The 19632-nt window shown below is 34.8% G+C and overlaps 1 protein-coding gene across 4 annotated transcripts in view; it reads left to right on the forward strand.

The window, feature by feature from the left end:
- Window positions 1–19632, forward strand: part of SOX6 (SRY-box transcription factor 6) — a 712355-nt gene that overhangs the window by 159454 nt on the left and 533269 nt on the right. For 2 of the 4 annotated variants that reach the window (XM_040258270.1, XM_040258273.1), the window contains exon 3: window positions 9838–9919. The exons of the other annotated variants lie outside the window; for them this stretch is intronic. The gene's annotated coding sequence lies outside the window, so the exon portion shown is untranslated. The remainder of the gene's footprint in view (window positions 1–9837; window positions 9920–19632) is intronic. 4 annotated transcript variants of the gene reach the window in all.

The following is a 19632-nucleotide window of genomic DNA, read 5'->3' on the forward strand; positions in this document are numbered from 1 at the left end:
ATGCCATGAAAAAGGCTGTCCCATCTTTTTATCATGCTGTTAGAATAGTGCAACCATTCTATGCTAACAATTCTCTCCAGAAATACAGGTTTCATAGTCTAGATTTTTGGGTTGCTTTTCCTCCTACACAAAGAGAATGCACTTCTTTCTTTCTCTTCTGAGACTGATCTTTAATTTCGATCCTTGTGCTAGAGTGATTGTTACATGCCTTGCTGAGTTTTTTGCTTGAGAAGATGTGTGTCACTCTAATTAGAGATAGCTTGTGGGAGGAGTCAGGCCAACCCAAGGAGCTCCTATCCTGGCAGGTGCCAGGCACTGGGGCTTGGTTTGGTCATTCAGCAATGACCTCTTTCCACTTAATTCAGTTTTATTGCTTGAATTTTTCCTTTACAAATATCATTGTCAAGAAGTTTTTTTTTTGTTTAAACATTGGTATTTGCATGACACTATCAACTATTTCATTTCCTTTTATTCCTAGTGTCATCTTTTAAAAAGCCTTATTATGTCCTTCTATCTGTTTTCCAGGATGGGAGGGAATGTAAGAATGTAGAGAGTAAATGCAAGATTCACCTAATCTTTTTCCACCTAGTGTGAAAGGTGTCATTGTAGTTAGGCTTTCAGGGATGCTATGTAGCCTTGAAAGTATACATTGTTAAGGCTGTATAGATGTGGTTAGTTCAAACAGGAATTATGTATCTCCCAGGTATATTGAATGGTATTTAAATCTTGATGTCAACTTAAAGAGCCCTATATAAATTCCCAAGGAGCATATAAGAAAGAGATTTCTGTGATGTGAAGCTTCTTAGAAGCTCTGACCATCTGAGAATCTATCATCTGAAGCAGTCTGGCCTACTTACAAGTTAGTATCTTAGTAAAGAGTGATCTGAGCCATTTGAGTCTTCACATTGGATGGTATAACAGTGGTCAATGTGATGTCCAAGTTGCCCTCTGAAAACTCTTTAAAGGAGATCACACTAGTCAATCCTAGAAGAAATCAACCCTGAACATTCACTGGAAGGACTGATGCTGAAGCTGAAGCTCCAGTCCTTTGGACACCTGATGCGAAGAGCTGACTCATTGGAAAAGACCCTGTTTCTGGGAAAGACTAAGGGCAGGAAGAGAAGAGGGCAACAGAAGATGAGATGGATAAAATCACGGACTCAATGGACATGAGTCTGAGAAAACTCCAAGAGAGAGTGAAGTACAGGAAGCCTGGTGTGTTGCAGTTCATGGGGTTGCAAAGAGTTAGACACGACTGAGCAATTGAACAGCAGCAAATCTGTTTTGCAGTTTGGTAAATCCTTTTCTTGGTAGCAAATATTTTCTTCCAAGGAGAGTGTTTAGCTTCTGTTGGAAATTAATTCAACTCCATAAATATAGACTGGGTACTGAGTGTATTCAAAACAGAACATTAGATGCTGCATTGGAAACAAATGCAAATGTATGGAGTTTCTGCTATCAAGAACCTTAGAATCTAGACATAATTATTGAACTTTCTTATTCTTTTTTGTGCCCCTATGTCTAAATCGGTGTGTGGCTCAAAGGAGGAATTAATAAATGTTAAGTAAGTTGCACTGATTATTGCAGAGGAGACAAACAGAGGAGATATGTTATTCTCTATGCCTTAATAAAAAAATATTGTCCTCTAGGGAGTTCAAAAGAATGAAAGATAATCCCTTTAAGAAGAAGGACCTTAACTTAGGAAGCAGACTTTCCGATATTCTTTAAACGTTGAATTGAATTTTATCAGTGGAATAGGGGATGAACTGGCACAAACATGGGTAGGGGATAGATGGAAGGAAACAGGGAAGTATGGGATAGGGAATATGAGAAATCCAGTTTGACTGAGGTATAGGGTATGCATAAGCTAGAAAATTTAGTGTGATTATATCATTGTGGCACATAATGGTAAGCTAAGGCATTTGGTAGATTTGAGACAGCCCTCAGTCCACATAACTGAGTGGTATGGCAAGAGCTTTGCTTTTGAGAAGTTAGTTCAGCCAACAGTTTGTAGAGTTGATTAAAGGGGGAAAAAAGACTTTAACTAGGGAAACACCTTGTAAGATAGGTTAGGCAGGAGGTAAGAGGTTTAAACAAGAGTAGGTATTTTGAGAACAGAATGTCAGAAACAGAAAGAAGAGACTATATAATGTGGTGTGCTAACCACATTATATCTGATGCTGGATTATATCTGATGGGGAGCAGGAGGAAAAGAAAGGAGTCAAAATTACTCATTGCTTTCCCCTGTTCCCTGTTCTCAGCACTGAATTTTTGAAAAGGCAGAGAGAAAATATCATGCTAATGATCTCATGTCAATGCTCAAATCCCTTGCATCTCATTGGTTAGATCCCCACTGAAAATTGAGGATACTTTTTCTTCCCATGGAGGCCTGGAAGGAAGATGTGTTTTTAAATGAATGAGAATATACTTAAAGATAAAATCACTTGATAATTTACAGGCATAGCCTAAACACAGAAGATGTTAATACTAGGGACTCAAGTGTACAGGCAGGGTCTTGTTGATTTCAGGGACATAAAGTAAAACTTGGCTACCATGAGTAAGAAGAGTGAAGATACTGCAAATTATGCCATTCCTATCAGGTGGCTTTCACATAGAGATTAATACATGACATCTGTGAGGAATAAAACAGGTGTGCACAGAGTCTGGTTACTTTTAAAACTCTTTCAGATAAAATGATGACTACAACCCTCTTGTTATATTGCTACATTCTGTCTTCCACAGAAGGTATAGTCAAAGGAAATATTATGCTTTGGGTATAGGTCCTTTCTACTTGTCTCTTTCAAGGGAAAAGGAAATAGTGCAGGAAGATACATTCATGACTAAGAAAAGACACTGAAATAAAATTTTTATTTATTTATTTATTTGTTGTTGTTGTTGCTATTGTTTATTTTATTTTATTTATTTTTTATTTTACTTTAAAATAAACTTTTTCAAGAAAATGGAATAAAGTCAAGCTGATTTTGAAAAGGATTCTTATCATTCTTCATTGCCTTATTCAGACTAACACTAACATGCATTAATTCATTTATTCATTCACTCAATAAGAATATGAATTCAGGATTCTCTTGGATGTGAGGTGGAATTTAAAATGGTGACTGAAGAGTTAGTCATCAGGAATTTATACTCTATTATGGGAAGAGATGAAATATATGTATATATATATAAAAGGAAAAAAAGTAACTGTTACAAAACCTAGTAATTTCTCTCTAGGAAATGTTTTGCCCAGTGTTTCTCCTGGGAGACCTGCAGGAGTTGTTGTTCTCCATTCAAATGTATTCAGTTGTATGTACTGTGTGTACCTTAGCCTGCTGACACACTGAGCCCCTTGCCAGTTCGTCATCAGAGGGCCCTCTTTTATAACCTGTGTATGACTTAAGTTTCTGTCTCACTTGTACGTATCAAGCTGTTCATTTTATGTATTGCCTAATAGATTTCAGTGAAACGCTTTTGGAATGAATTACAGACATGCTATCTTACATTCTATCAATTGAGATATTTTGGGTTAAAAATCTTAAAAATTTATGTATCCTTTGGGAAAGTTAAAGTCTGTTACTTTTCCATATCTTAAGCTTTGTATATGTTTTATATTTTAAAACTCCAAAATAACTTTTGAGTGCCTTCTGTGAACCAGAACTATAGTAGATACTACGTATTAGTTTAAAAATATACCGTGTGGAATTCCTGCCACCCCTGGATACTGCTGTGTACTAGCACTGATCTTAGGCAAATCATGTAACTTCTTGGAACCTTAGCATGCTCATCTATAAAGTGAGAATATTACCTACTGCATGTTTGTTTTTTTAACAGCTTTGAAAGTGAAGTTGCTCAGTCATGTCCGACTTGAGATATAATTGGCATATAATAAACTTCATATATTTAGAGTATAATTTGATGTTTTGATAGGAGTCGGAAACGACTTCACTTTCACTTTCATGTGTTGGAGAAGGAAATGGCAACACACTCCAGTATTCTTGCCTGGAGAATCCCAGGGACTGGAGAGCTGGGAGGGCTGCCGTCTATGGGGTCACACAGAGTCAGACACGACTGAAGCGACTTAGCAGCAGCAGCAGCAGCATACACCAGTCAAGCCATTTCAGCAGTCAAGATAATTTACATATACATAATCCTAATGGTCTCTTAATGCCCCTTCAGAGTCCCTTACTCTACCCTTCCTTGATCTGTTTTCAGCCTCATCCCTAGGCAATGACTGGTCTGTTGCCATTATAGATTGCATTAAAATTTTTGTTTTATGTAATTGGAATCATACGTTATATACAATTTTTTGGTCTAGTTTCTTTCATACAGAATGATTATTTTGAGATTCACTCATGTGCATGTCAATAACTTATTTTTAAAATTGAGGATTAGTATTTCATTGTAAGTAGATACCATAATTTGATTACCCATTTAGGTTCTTTCTAGTTTTTGGCTGTTACAAATGAAGCTGCTTTGAACATTTGTCTTTAGGTGGACATGTTTTTTCATTTCTTTTGTATAAATACCTAGGAATGGAATAATTAGGTTACATAGGTGCATGTTTAACTGTATAAGAACTGCTGATTTTTCCAAAGTGGTTTACTATTTTACATTCCTACTAGCAATGTGTAAGAGTTCCAGCTGTCCCACATTCTTAACACTTTGTATGTTTAGTCTTCAGTTTTAGCTATTCAAGTGGTCTGTAGTGGGTGATTCACTGTGATTTTAATTTTATTTCCCTAATGACGGATGATGTTGAGCTTTCTTCATGTGCCTTTTTGTCATCCATGTATCTACTTTGTTGAAGTGTCTTTTAAATCTTTTGCTGTTCTTTTCTTTTTTTAAATTGGGGTTGTCTTTTTTTATTGAGTTGTAATAGCTTTTTCATTTTTAAAAAAATATGAGTTATTTGTCAGATACATGTTTTGTGTATATTTTTTACTGGTCTGTGGCTTGCCTCTTAAGTGTCTTTGGAAGAGCCAGTGTTTTAAATTTTGATAAAGTCCAATTATTGCTTCTCTTTTGTATTTCATACTTTCTGTGTCATCTTTGGGAAATTTTTGCAAAACCCAAAGTTGCCAAGATTTTTTTTCTAAGCATTTCATTAGAAGTTTTATAGTTTTAGATTTTAATTTAGGTCTATGATTTGTTTTATTTTTGTAATAGGTGAGATGCGATTTCAGGTTTATATTTTTGCTTATGGCTATCCAAGTTTTCTAGTGCCATTGTCTGAAAAAGGTTTCTTTTTCCCCATTAAATTGCCTTGGCACTTTTGTTGAAAATATGTTGACCATATATGTAGAGGTTTATTTCTGGAGTCTCTACTCTATTCCATTGATTTACTTGTTTATTTTTTATGCTATTATCCTGATTACTTGATTACTGTAGCTTCATAGAATGAGATGGGAAGTGTTAGTTTCTATTCAGTTTTCTGGAAGTTTGTGTACAATAGGTATTATTACTTTTTAAATACATGAAAGACTTCACTAATGAAACCATCTGGGCTTGGAGTTTTCTTTCTGGGAAGGTTTTTAACTACAAATTCAATTTTTAAAAATAGGTATAGGGCTATTTAGGTTATCTGTCTCATCTAAGGTATGCACTTTATGAATATATGGTGATGTTACCTCTCATTTATGATAGGAGAATATAACTATAACAGCAAACATAATATTGCTTTCCTGTTTTCTATTTTGTTGATTTCTGTTTCTGGTCTTATTATTTCATTTTTTTCTTCATACTTTAGGTTTCAGTTGCTCTTATTTTTCTAGTTTCTTAAGGTAAAAGCTGAGATCACTGATTTGAGACCCCTTTTTTCAATACGGGTTTTAGTGCTATAAAATTTATTTCTAAGTAATGCTTTAGCTGTGTTTCATAAATTTTAAAATGTGGTATTTACATCTTTATTCAATTCAAAAGACTTTCTAGTTTCCCTTTTGATTTCTTCTTTGATTTCTGTGTCATTTAGAAGTGTTATTTTCTAATATTTTTATATTTTCCAGCTGTCTTTCTGTTGCTGAATTCCTAGTTTTTTTGTTGGTTGGCAAATTCTATTAATGTAAACTGGATAAAGCTGGTTGAAAGTGTTGCCCCAGTCTTCAATATCCTTACTGATTTTTTTGGTCTATATGTTCTATCATTCATGCAGGGAGAGCGATTCTGAGAACTCTGATGAAATTTCTTCCTGACATTTTACTAGTTTTTCTTCCTTGTATTTTGAAGCTCTATTAGGTGGATACATTTTTAGAGTCATTATGGCCTCCTAATGAGTTTATCCCATTATCATTGTATAAGAATCCCTTTATCCATAGTAATATTCTTTGCTTTGAAATATGCTTTGTCTTATAGCCACTACAGCTTTCTTTTTATTAGTGGTACCATGGGATGTATTTTCCATCCTTCTACTTTTATAGTATTGTGTCTTCATTTTAAAAATGGATTTTGTATAGCCTGCATGCAGTTGAGTATGCAGTATGGCAGTCTCTCCCTTTTAATTTGGGTGTTTATTTACATTTAATGTGACTATTGACATGGTTGAGTTTAAATATAAGATATACCTTTGTTTCTTATTTGTACCACCTGTCATCATCACTGCCTTTTCTTGTTTTTTTTTTAAAATTATTAAAAATGTTAAATTTCATTTAAAATCCCTTATTGGCTTATTAATTCCATGTAATTAATTATTACAATTAAAACATGGAATTAATAAGCCAATAAGGGATTTTAAATGAAATTTAACATTTTTAATAATTTTTTTATAGAAATCCTATACAACTTATCACAGTCTTACCTCAAGTAATATGTCACAGGACACACAGGATGAGAATCTTATAATTACATACTTCCATTTTTCCTTCCCAGCCTCTGTGCAACTGTTACACTTGATCTTAGTCAAAAGGCTAAGAAAAGATGTCTTACATATTACTTCTACATATGTTATAAACCTAAAGATAGTTATTTTTGTTTTGAATAGTTAATATTTTAAAGATATTAAAAAATAAAGTCTTTTGTATTTACCCAGATGTTTACCGTGTTGTGTTCTTTTTTCTCTTTGTGTAGATTCAGATTTCTGTTTGTCAGTTACCTTCTGCTTGAAAGACCTCTTTAATATTTCTTGTAGAATATGTCTGCTGCTGAGATGGTGATTTTTCATCACCTTTTATATTCACGAAAGGTCTTTATTTTGCTAACTATAGACTATTAGATTAACTTTTTGTGGTTCAATAATTTAAAAATATTGATCCATTGTCTTTTAGCTTATATTGTTTTCAAAAAGCTGTCTGCTGTAATTTTTATTATGTTTCTTTGTGTATGGTGTATCATTTCCTCTGGCTACTTGTAAGATTTTCTCTTTATCATTGATTGTAAGCAACATTATTGCTATGTGCCTTAGTGTAGTTTTCTTAATGTTTGTCGAGCTTGGATATTTTGAGATTCTTGTATCTGTAGGTTTATTTTTTTTTTGTCACATCTGAAAAATTTTCAGCCATTATTACTTCAGAACTTTTTATTCACTCCTATTCTTTGTGGAATCCAATTATACATGTTTTAGGAGGCTTGAAGTTGTTCTTCAGTTCACTGATTCTGTTCACAATTTTTTTCTCATCTCCAATTCAGTTTCATTTTAGATTGTTTCTGTAGATAAGTCTTGAAGTTCACTTTGTCTTTGTCCTTCAGTGTTGAATCTGCTTTTAATTCTTCTCCCATGAGTTTTCATCCCAGACATTGTATTTCTTTTATATCTAGAAGTTACAGTTGAGTCTTTATTATATATTCAAGATCTCTACTTGGTATGTTTAGTATTTACTTTAGCTTCATGGGCAAATAAGATGCAACTAATAGCTATTTTAATATCTGTATACTAATTCTATCATCTGTGTCATTTCTGGATAAATTTCAGTTGATTGCTTTTTCTCTTCATAATGAGTGGCATTTTTCAGCTTCTTTTCATACTGATGATATTTTATTGGATGGCAGAAATTGTATAAATTTTACCTTGTCAAGTCCTGAATCTTTCAGTATTTCTATAAATATTTTTGGATTTTTTTCTGGTATGTAGTTAATATACTTGGAAATAGTTTGATCCTTTCAGTACTTGCTTATAATCACTGTCAGTGGGAACCAGTGCCTTCTTTAGGGCTAAGTTTCTACACTGCTGAGGCAGTACTCTTCTGAGTATTCTATCCAGTGTCCTGGCATTATGAAGTTTTACACTTTGATGATGGGAAATTGAATTATTCCTGGATTTGTGTGAGTTCTGGGGATTGATTATATGTTTTTCTAACCTTGGCTGGTTTCCTCACACATGTGTGCTTATCAGTAATTGTGAGGGATTCTCCTCCAGACCTCTGGAAATCTGAGTGCAGGTCTCTCTCCTCTAGTACTTTGCCTTATCAACTATATCCACCTTGGCCTCACTAGACTCCCAGCTTCATTTTCTTAGACCATTAGGCTCTGCCTCTATATTCTGCAGTTAGTAATTTCTTTCTTGAGGCAGTAAGCTTGGACAACTGTAGGGAAGACCTCATTTGTTTTTCCTTTCTCAGGAATCACTGTTCTTCATTGCTTGATGTCTAGTTTCTGAAAACTGTTGTCTATGAATTTCATCCAGTTTTTTTTTTTTCCTAGTTGTTTAACCCAGAAGGATAAATCTAGTCCCTTTTAGTCCATCTTTGTCAGGGACAGAAGTCTCCACATATGTGAATAAATATATGATATATATTAAACATTCAGTATATTGAGTGTTTCACACATAAAAAGTACTAATTGATCATAACTATTGTTATTTCTCCACCTGCATCCTGTTCAATAATGAAACTTAACTTTATATACCACCTTCTATATGAAGCCTTCCAGATGAATGTTACTGTTTATTCTTTGTACTCATATCACTTTAAATGTACTTTCATTATGACATGGATCTACATTATAAATTTTGGTTTACTTGTTTGTAGTTTGTCATAGATTATAAGTTCTTAGACAAATGAGGTCTATCTTATTTACCTATTCTTAAGTTTCCGGCATATAGTAAATGCTTATATTTTGTTGCATAAATGAATAATTGAGAATACCTTACATCTTTTAGGAAATATTTAAGAGTAGAATTCTTGATTAGGAAGGAAAGAGAAGGAAGGTTGATTAGAAAGGTTTAGTGGTATGAGAACATTTGAGCAGAATGAAAGTGCAGAGTTCCAGAGAGCAGCATGAAAGCAGAAGGTGGTTGGTTGATAATATGTAATAATGATAATGATAATAACACTAGTAAATACTTCTACTACTAAAGTTATTATGAAGGTGAGAAAGGCTAGAGAAGTATAGAATGGAGAATAAGAGAGTTTTATTATAGTGTGTCAATGAAACCATTTTGTGAAACCTTCAGCACCTTGCTGAATATAGATGATAACATTGGTAGCATTACATAAATGTGTATTGTGTGAATCAGTATAACTTGATTTGTTACAATAGAGGCTTTTAAACAAAGTGCTGAGAGAACACTATACTTTTTGGAATAAGTGAACCTTGGAAGGAGGTGGTAGGAATAGATTAACTGAGAAGCAAAAAGAAATCTTAGTAGAGAACAGCATAAATACAAAAAATACTATGGGCAATAAATAACCATAATAGAAGGAACAAATGGACCTTGGAGCTGGGTTCACTAGGGCTTCACTCTTATCTCTGCCACTTGGTGTAATTCTGTAAAATTGCTTAGCTTATCTGAGACTCAGTTCCTTCATCTGTAAAATGGGTGTGGTTGTTGGGAAGATTATATGATGCATAGAATAAATTTATTTTATGTCTGGCAGATAGTGGGTCCAATAACTATTAGTTTCTTCTTTTTAGACTTTCTATATCTTCTGATGAGGAAAGAGAAATGCTTCAAGAAGGACTTTGTGACCCCTCATCACTTTGTATAAGAGCCCAGGTATAATATATAATTTATGAGTATAACTAATGTTCCCATTTATTTCCTATTTCCATGGCAAATGAGGATTGAATTGTATTTTTGTGGTCTAATCTTAAGACCTTAGGTAACTTTAACACCTAGTTTCTTTGCATCTTCTAGTTTTAACTTATGTTTATAACTATTAGAATTATTGGCTAACTTTACATACAAATGAAACAGTTTTACAACCACAGTTCAATATTTTTCAGAAATGTTTCTATTTATAGGGAATATATCTACTGAGTGAAAGATTGGAAAGATGAGTATCAGAAATTCTAAAGTTTGCCAAGTCTGGAAACCACTTGTATTCTTTTATTTGTTTTAAGAATAAAATCAGTTTTATGTCAATTTCCCATCATGGAAATCATATAATATAAGGTACTGAGTAAAGTTTAGAAACTTTTGACTTTCAAAAAATAATCATACTTTAAATCTCCAATTGGTTTATAAAAGACCATTATTAATGTGCACTTACAAAAATTTTTGGATACATGGATTTTAAAAGGAGTTTTAGAATAACTAAAACAGAGTAACCTTTTTTGTTTTCCACTGAAGGAAAAATTCTGGACTCTTCCAGTTAGCCAACTCCATGCTTGGTTAAGAGAGCTAAAGAATTTGCAGTCAGTAGAATAAAAATTGATAAGCTGTAGTAGTCTTGGAGTCAATTTTCAGCACTGTTTTTGGCTGTTGAATACTTACATTGACATATACTACTCATAGGTATAGTACATAATGCTGCTAATCCTTCCAAATGAAGAACCACCTTTAATCATCTACCTGGTATCTCAAATTCTGGGTGCTGGGTTGGCAAGGATCTGGCATGTGGTGGCACCTGACTTCATCTGCTGTTTTCACTATAGACTAGTTCTTTGCATTCATGAGTCTTAGTCTGGCATTGATGACTGTTTGCGTGGTTTTAGTTTAAGACATGTTGCCTCCAGGATACTTGTAAACATGTTGAGAGGCTGAGTTTTGATGAATGTCACAAAACTCCTCAACCGGGCATGAACTGAGACTAAGGACCCAACAATATTAGTAATTCAACATTTGACAGTATTGTGGATATTAATGCATTCGTAGTTCATCTTGACAAACCTGGGCCCAATCACATGTGAAAATCAGTTTAGTCATCTAATTTTAGTTTCTGGTGAGTATTTTTATACTTTTTTTCAAACTGGATGAAATGAAGAAAATAATCACTTTGTTGAGATGCAAGGTTCATAGCTATGAACACATAACTATGTGTTGAGAAATAAAAGAAAATGTTTTACAATAAATTGCCATCTTGATTTAATGAAATAATAGTTAGGAATTCTTATAGTGCATTAAGCCTGATTTGTGATATTTGAAATTGCCCATATTTATTCAGAATTTGAATGTAAAGTTCCTATTTTGGTATTTCAGCTAAACATATAACTCCTAACTTTAAATAACCAGTAAATTTATGTAATCTATGTTGGTAAACTCTATAAAGCATTTATAATAAAACTTGAAAGTGAAAGTGAAGCCGCTCAGTCGTGTCCGACTCTTTGAGACCCCATGGACTGTAGCCCACCAGGTTCCTCTGTCCATGGGATTTCCCAGGCAAGAATACTAAATAAAACTTAAAACATGCTAATAATAAGTACATATAATAGCTAAATATATTCAGTATTTTACAAATTGCTTTCATGGGTAAATAAATGTATCTTCTTGTATTAAAATGCCATAGTAATGACACAATTCTATTTAATTATTAGTAACTCTAGGACACACCTCATAATTTGTGGGTCCTAGAAATAAGCAGTGACTGGAGTGGAAAGATCTTGCTCCTTAAAATTTGGTGACTTGTTGAGCTGTTTGAATAATCCATGTCCTTCTGGCACATATCCAGATACATTTTATGATCACAAAAGAATTATTTTAGATCTCTAAACTAGCATCTTTTAGGCTAATATTACCACTTTGTTGTAAAATTTCTTCTTTTAAAGGGTATAAGTGAAGAATTTAAATTTTTATGTGAAGAAAAAGGATATTATTTCTCCTTGAAGTATTTGGGTCTGTATTTCTACCTAGAAATTCTTACTGTTATATTCAAGCTGAGCTGCAAAGAGGAAAAGCTTATAAATTAAAAAAAAAGACTTTTTGTGGTGATAAAATGTGATTTATATTACTTGGTGAAAGACCAACTTAACACTGGAAGGAAATATATCAAATGGACACTATTTTATTTTGATTGCTTATATGCTTTTAATAAATTTCAAAATAGACTTAGTTTCAATATTATATTTTCATTCACATATATCTTCAAATGGGCAATTATGTCCACATGATAAATATGTGGGGTTAATAATGATAATTTGCTACCTGTGTCATGAAGCAGCTCCTTTTGATCCTTATGTAAAAAATTCCATAGTTTTCTTGGTACATCTTTAGAGTATGAAAAATCTAAATTAAAAGGAAAAAAGAAATAACACTATAAAAATCTCATCTTGCCAAGAAGTGAATTATATATAAGGTCTGAAAATAAGTAGAAAAGAATTAGAGGTGCATTTTAGATAGCAGACTGGATCCATTCAAATAATTTGCAGGAATGGTTTCATTATGCTATAGTTGTAATAAATGATATTGTGCTACAAGCTTAGAATAAAATGGAATAGGTTTTAAACCAAAATCTACTTTGGTAACTTTGGTTCAGTTTCTTGCCACTTCTATATCCCTTGCAAAGGAGAATGCACTATATCTTTGTGAACAACTTGAATTGCTCTTGCACTGGGAAATCATAAGAAAAATGAATTAAACTTGGCTCTTGGCACAGATTAGGTAAAGCTGATTTTAAAAAAGAAAAATTGGATACTCAGCAAACTCTAGTGGAATCTTCCCTGGTAGCTCAGCTGGTAAAGAATTGGCCTATAATGCAGGAGACTCTGGTTCGATTCCTGGGTTGGGAAGATCCCCTGGAGGAGATCATGGCAACCCACTCCAGTATTCTTGCTTGGAGAATCCTCATGGACAGAGGAGCCTCGCAGGCTACAGTCTATGGGGTCCCAAAGAGTCGGACACGACTGAGTGACTAAGCAGCAGCAAAACCTAGCAGATATTTTGACAAAATCTTGGAGCTGATAAGAGTCGTCATAAATTTAAATATTACTTTCCTACCACAGAAACTTCACTAATAAATGATTTTGAATATTTTATGAATGACTAAGCATTCTTTTTTTTCACTAATAAGTCCTCTGGAAAGCTACAACTTTCTTAGGATGGTTTTACTTTTGGAGAGAAGAGTGTTGAAGAGAAGGTACTGATGATGTGTCACGTAATTTTACAACTTTCATAACTGCTTTTAACTACAAAACTGTCTCTGATTAAAATAACAATTGAGCTTGTAATTTTATCTGAACAGCTGCTGCTACAGGGGGTCATTACCTTGGAGAGCTCGAAAATAATCGTACTCCTGGTACATGAGTTATGTAGTCTTGTGTTTTACAGCAAAGCACAAAGTTTAAAACCTATAGAAGAATGTTATTTGAAAGCTGTCAAACCATGTTAAAAAAGACTGCATCGTCAAAAGGCCCTGGTGGCCACGATTCTGCATGTAGCCTTGTCTTATTCATTATAAAATGCATGTTTATAAAGTTCCACAGAGCATCCAATTCCCAATTCACTTATATCAGCAAGACTTAACTTGCTCATTAATCTAAATTCTTTTGCAACTTTAATCTACATGTTTAATTAATCATAAAATGAGGCGGTAAGTAATTTCAGCAATGTGTGGCTTGTTATCAGATGCATTTAATCACTCTTCTGTGAGCTCATTTGGAAACACCTGAAGATGTCGAGTGCAGTTTGAATAAGCATAAATTATTCTTTGTCAGTGTACTTCACTCAACTAATAAGACATTAATTTAAAAGGCACTGTTTGTCATTTTTAAATCTTTACCAATATTTTTAGCTTAGCAATATAACTCTAATTGTATATATGATTCACAACTAGTGCCCGACATAGGAAAGGGTAAGAGTTTAATTCATTTTTCTTATTTACATGTAATTATGTCATGTAATCTTAGTTTTTAATGAGGATTAACCATCTTGTAAGTATTCATATGCTTTTGGAATAAGGTACTAATGAATTATAGTTGGAAAAATTATTTGTTGGTACAAAGACTTGTGATTCCTTATTTCTTATCTAGGTTAGGTCTGAAAAGACGTGAAGTTTGGGACAGGGCTTTGATTTGAGGACGTAGATATTGCATAGAGATTATATGATGCAGATGTTAACTTTAAATAATTCAAGTAAAATAGCTATATTCAGCCATCCCACATAATAACATATGTAATTCTTATATAGGATCAGGTAGCTTAAAATAATGACAGTCCCATTTTCCATCCTACTCTCTTAACAGTATTGCCCAGTTGATGACAGCATTTTTTTTAAAAGACAAGAACCAAGAACAACAATACAAGCAAAAACTCACTCAAAGCTTCAGAGCAAAAGAAAATTCATGATGGCTGAATGAGTTATATATCTTGGTGTCAGGACTATAAGAATAAGAATTTCATTTTATAGGATGTCATCACCTGTCCTGTTTATGCCATGAGAGCAGTGACAAATGGTAAGAATAATTATCTCAGTGGAAAGAAATTTATTTACCTGCCGTGGAGCACCCCTTTTCATCTTACTCATGAACTTATCTCACTCATATGCTATCTATGCATTGTCAGCAGTGAGCCAGAGGGGATGATGCCTGAAAATGGAATATTGGTTTGAGCTGAAATATAGCCATATTCTCCATTTTTATTTGATGCGCACACCTCCTGGGTTTCTTCCTTTTCTTCAGGGATCTTTTACACTGAGCTAGCAGTTATTTATATGTCCATTTCTTGCCTTATGCTTCATGTAAAAATTCTTCTCCCTGTTTTCCTTTCTAAGGGAAAGCAAAGTCCCAAGAATTGTCATTTGTATAATTCAAGGCATATAGGCCATAGCAGCACGTTGTAATGGATGGCACTTACCCTTATTTCACTTAAAGCACTATAAATTGTTTTCTTTAAGCCACTGATGAAAACGTTATACCTTCTTTAGAGTAATTCTTGATGAGCAACATTTCATTTGAACTTAACTTTCTTGATAAGAAAGTTTCCTCATTCCTATAAAACTTTAGTGGATGGACATATATAGTCTAATATGAAGGCTTGCCATCAGTTTTTCTTGATAAGAAACCTCAAACTTCCCTAGCTTCTCTTCCCCTGTAACAACCTGTGATACTTTTTTTCCAGACAGATTTGTTTTCTAACTTACTATTTTGGTGCAAAGAAAGAACACAGTGTTCTCCTCTCTCATCTCAACTGATGTGTAAGAGGCCGGCCCTATTATCCTATTAAGTTCCTCCACACAAAAACAATGATTTATTTTATCAGATGCTGCTATATTAGTTGTAGCTATTAGTCTATATTATGTACTTCAAGAGGAAAATGATAAACTCAGTTCCATATGGCTCTTATAGCCTCAAATATTTGAATATGTGCTTAGATAAAATACACACAGTGTTACACACAACACACAGAAACTGACACTTCTGCCCAGACACAAACAAACAAGGACATACCACTTAAACATGCTTCTTCAGTGGAGACCTCACAGTTGTTTTAGTTCAGTTCAGTCACTCAGTCGTGTCCGACTCTTTGCAACCCCATGAACCACAGCACGCCAGGCCTCCCTGTCCGTCACCAATTCCCGGAGCCTACCCAAACTCATGTCCATTGAGTCAGTGATGCCATCCAACCATCTCATCCTCTGTCATTCCCTTCTCTTCCTGCCAATCAGGGTCTTTTCAAATGATTCAACTCTTCACATCAGGTGGCCAAAGTATTGGAGTTTGAGCTTCAACATCAGTTCTTCCAATGAACACCCAGGACTGACCTCCTATAGGATGGACTGGTTGGATCTCCTTGCAGTCCAAGGGACTCTCAAGAGTCTTCTCCAACACCACAGTTCAAAGCATCAATTCTTGGGCGCTTAGCTTTCTTTATAGTCCAACTCTCACTGTTGTTTAGAATGCACAATACCCAGAATAAGGAACTATTCCAATGGGTGCAACTGAATGAGTGGACCTTCCATCTCTAGCAGAACTGACAGAGATGGTTAGCAGGGCTCTGATTTTAATGTACAACTTCTGTGGCTGAAGGAATTACTGGTAAAGTGATTACTGATGGCAGAGAGGGGTGGGTGAAGAATGAGTTAGGACCATGTGCAATGTGGTGTCTACTAGCAACATCCTCAAGGGGAAGGTTTAGAAGTCCTGAGTCATCAGCTGCTGTGGAACTTAAGGCTCAGCAGATGAATGAGAATGTCACAGTGCAGTTGGTTACAGGCAGTACTCCTGACTTCATTCTACAAGTCTCAGTATTTTTGTTGTTTAGTTGCTAAGTCATGTCCAACTCTTTCATGACGCTATAGTCTTTGTCTATAGGATAACCCAGGCAAAAATACTGGACTGGGTTCCATTTACATTTCCAGGGGATCTTCCCAACCTAAAGACTGAACCCACGTCTCCTACTTTGGCAGGTGGATTCTTTACTGCTGAGCCACTGGGAAGCCCCTCAATATCTTATTTGTGTTAAATATAAGACAGCAATGATGTATTCAGTTATGCTTTGTGCTAACTCAGGACAAAGCCTAAATATTGCGCCTTCTCCTCCAACCAAGTTTCTTAAATGAAATTCTGGTCTATTTACCAAAGAGTTCATGTGTTATTTTTTATTAACACATAATTTATGCCCACCCATCATTCCTTTGAATCCAGGCTGTCTATAAACATTATTTGCCTTTTTATAGCAAGCTTGTTTTTTCTTAATCATTTGAAATTGGCTTTTATTAGAAGACCATTAGGCGTCATATCAGTGCAGTACATTTGGTGGCTTTATAAGAAGTTCTGATGCTAGATGTTCAAAGGTCTGCTCATATGGCATCTTTATGGATCCACACAGCCTTGCTCATATATGAAAATAAGGTACTGAGTTACATAGATGGTTGAGTGTGCATTTAGTTATTTCTCTCAAATTTTTATAGGAATGGGTTGACTTGAAGTTGTGCTAACTTTCCCAGTGCCCTCAGCTTAGAAACTTTGTGTACTTTTTTAGAAAGCATCTGAATCACTTATATTCAGGAGAACATAATAATATATACAGTATAAGAAACTGTATGTATTTTCCCCATCACTCACAGTTCACAGGATTGGCATGATTATAGCTCTTGTTGTCATCATATTAACAATGTGTTAATAGCCACTAATAATCATTTTTCATGTATACTTCCAAGTATTGTATTTGAAAATCCCAGACTTCATATATAGTAAATGAGGAAGTAAAGCCTATGACCTTCTTTAGAAAGGCTAATAGTCAGTTACTTGTTTTAAAGTATTTTTAAAATCTATATTCCAAAAAGCTTCTTTGAAGTATACACAGGGATGTATTTGTAGGCAATTTCCAACTAACTAATGGGGGAAGTTCAGCAAGTTTGCTGTTTGGAATTTGGAATGGATATTTTTATAGAGAACATGTTATAGATGGTGATTTGATTACTTGGGCAACTTACTGAAATCCATTTAGCCTTATGTGGTGGTGGTTTAGTTGCTAAGTTGTGTCCAACTCTTGCAACCCAATGGACTGTAGCCTGCAAGGCACCTCTGTCCATTGGATTCTCCAGGCAAGGATACTGGAGTGGGTTGCCACTCCACTTCAGTAATTTAACCTTATAATATGACTGAATTATACTATTGAGAGTATGATAGTAGCTAACTGCTGCCTGTTGTGTTGCTTTGGTATGAAATCTCATTTTAAAATCTGGCTTTAATAACATTCTTTTAACCAATTTCTGATGGTGGGATTTGACATTTCCTACTTCTACTACCAATGCATACAGTGAAAATGAAAGACTCCTTGAAATGGAGTTTGGGAGGACTTCCTGCTGTCCTTAGCCATGGAAAGTAACTGGGTATCCTGGCTAAGTAAGAGGGAATGGAAGATCATGATGGCCCCGGCATGGAGATGGACAATGTTGCTGTTTAGTCGCTAAGGCATGTTTGACTCTTTTGCGATCCCATGGACTGTAGCCTGCCAGGCTCTTCTATCCATGGGATTCCCCAGGCAAGAATACTGGAGTGGGTTGCCTTTTCCTTCTCCAGAGATGGAACCTGCACCTTCTACATTGACATGTGGGTTTTTTTTTTAACCACTGAGCCACCTGGAAAGCCCATTGAGATGTATATAACAAATAAAGGGCATCCTGTTGAAGGTTAATATGTTTTGAAAATGAAGAAGGAGCACTTTCTGATTTTACACCGATGAGCCGAAAGGGTAGAGATCAATACTTCTTCTCCTTCACCATGCTTTACAGTATAGTCCAAGTATTTTCATTGTATTTCTTCTACTTTCTTCTCAAACCCACTACCATAATTTCAGCCTTTGTTTTTTAAATGGTCACACTGGTGATATTAGTTCACTTTCTATTATGAGAACAGTTTTGGAATGTATTATTGATTAGGTTTATATAAGATGAAGTGATATATGCATATAGGAAGGAGCTGAGATTGACTCAAAATTAAGTACAGGTAGCTCTCCTTCTCTAAGGATTCTGGATATGCAGATTCAACCAACCACAGATCAAAAATATTGGGAAAAAGAAATCCCAGAAGTTTCAAAAAGCAAAACCTGAATTTGCTGTACAGTGTCAACTGTTTATGTAACATTATTGTTTAACTACATTATGTCCTTTGTGAGTATCTCAAGAAAGTCATATGAAGGTGCAACTGGGTAATGGAAAGTTTATTTAGTCACATGTAAAACATCATCTTGAACCTCAGCAGTTGAATTATATCCCTTTTACTTCAAATTTGGCAAATTATATGTATTTTTTGATTGCCAAGGGGAAAGTATGAAAAAAGGAGAGTAGTGGGGAGAAAATGAGAGAAGTGGTATTTTAAAAGGCTCTAAAGATTTAAGTTGTCAGAGAAAACATTTTGATGAATTATGGGGAAAATAGAATTTAGTTTCCCAAAGAAATACAGGGCTCAAAGTGTAGGGGGGGCGGGGCTTGGCAATACAAACCATGTATTTTTCTTAACCTGGGGAGTTTGGAAGAAAAAAAGAGACACATTTGGCAAAGTGAAAACTCAGACGACTTCATGCCTACCAAGTGAAAAAAAATCTAATCCTTTATCATCTAAGCACATAGTTGGGTAACTCACAAACAGAACTACCCAGTGTATAGGTTGCAATGGCAAGAAGCCAACAGTGAAATCAAACTCATAAGCACCCTATAGAAAACCCCTCAAATTACTGCTGTGCTGTTGCCAGCTGTACTGCCAGAGAACAAGAGCTGTACAGATTTCTATGGAATGATTAGGTTACTTAACACAGCTTGATTGGCTCTGTTCCTGCCCCTGTTCTCTTTGGCTGACAGCTGACCACCATACTGGTTTGGTTTGAAATAAGACTGAAGTGAACACAACCACTTATATGCACCTTCCTCTTGAATGCTTCTCTCCCTGCCCACCACCCCAAACCCACACACACCCTATATATCTTGCAAAAGAAGAGATAAATATAACTGGTTCTTTAAGTAAAGCATACTGAGTGGCATTTTGCTGTCTGGTTACTCCACCAATCCATCAGATTTTTAGAAGAGACATTTTTCTTGTTCTTTCATTTGTAAG

The sequence above is a fragment of the Oryx dammah genome, unplaced genomic scaffold (assembly GCF_014754425.2).
Source record: "Oryx dammah isolate SB20612 unplaced genomic scaffold, SCBI_Odam_1.1 HiC_scaffold_17, whole genome shotgun sequence".
NCBI classification, from domain to species: Eukaryota; Metazoa; Chordata; class Mammalia; order Artiodactyla; family Bovidae; genus Oryx; species Oryx dammah.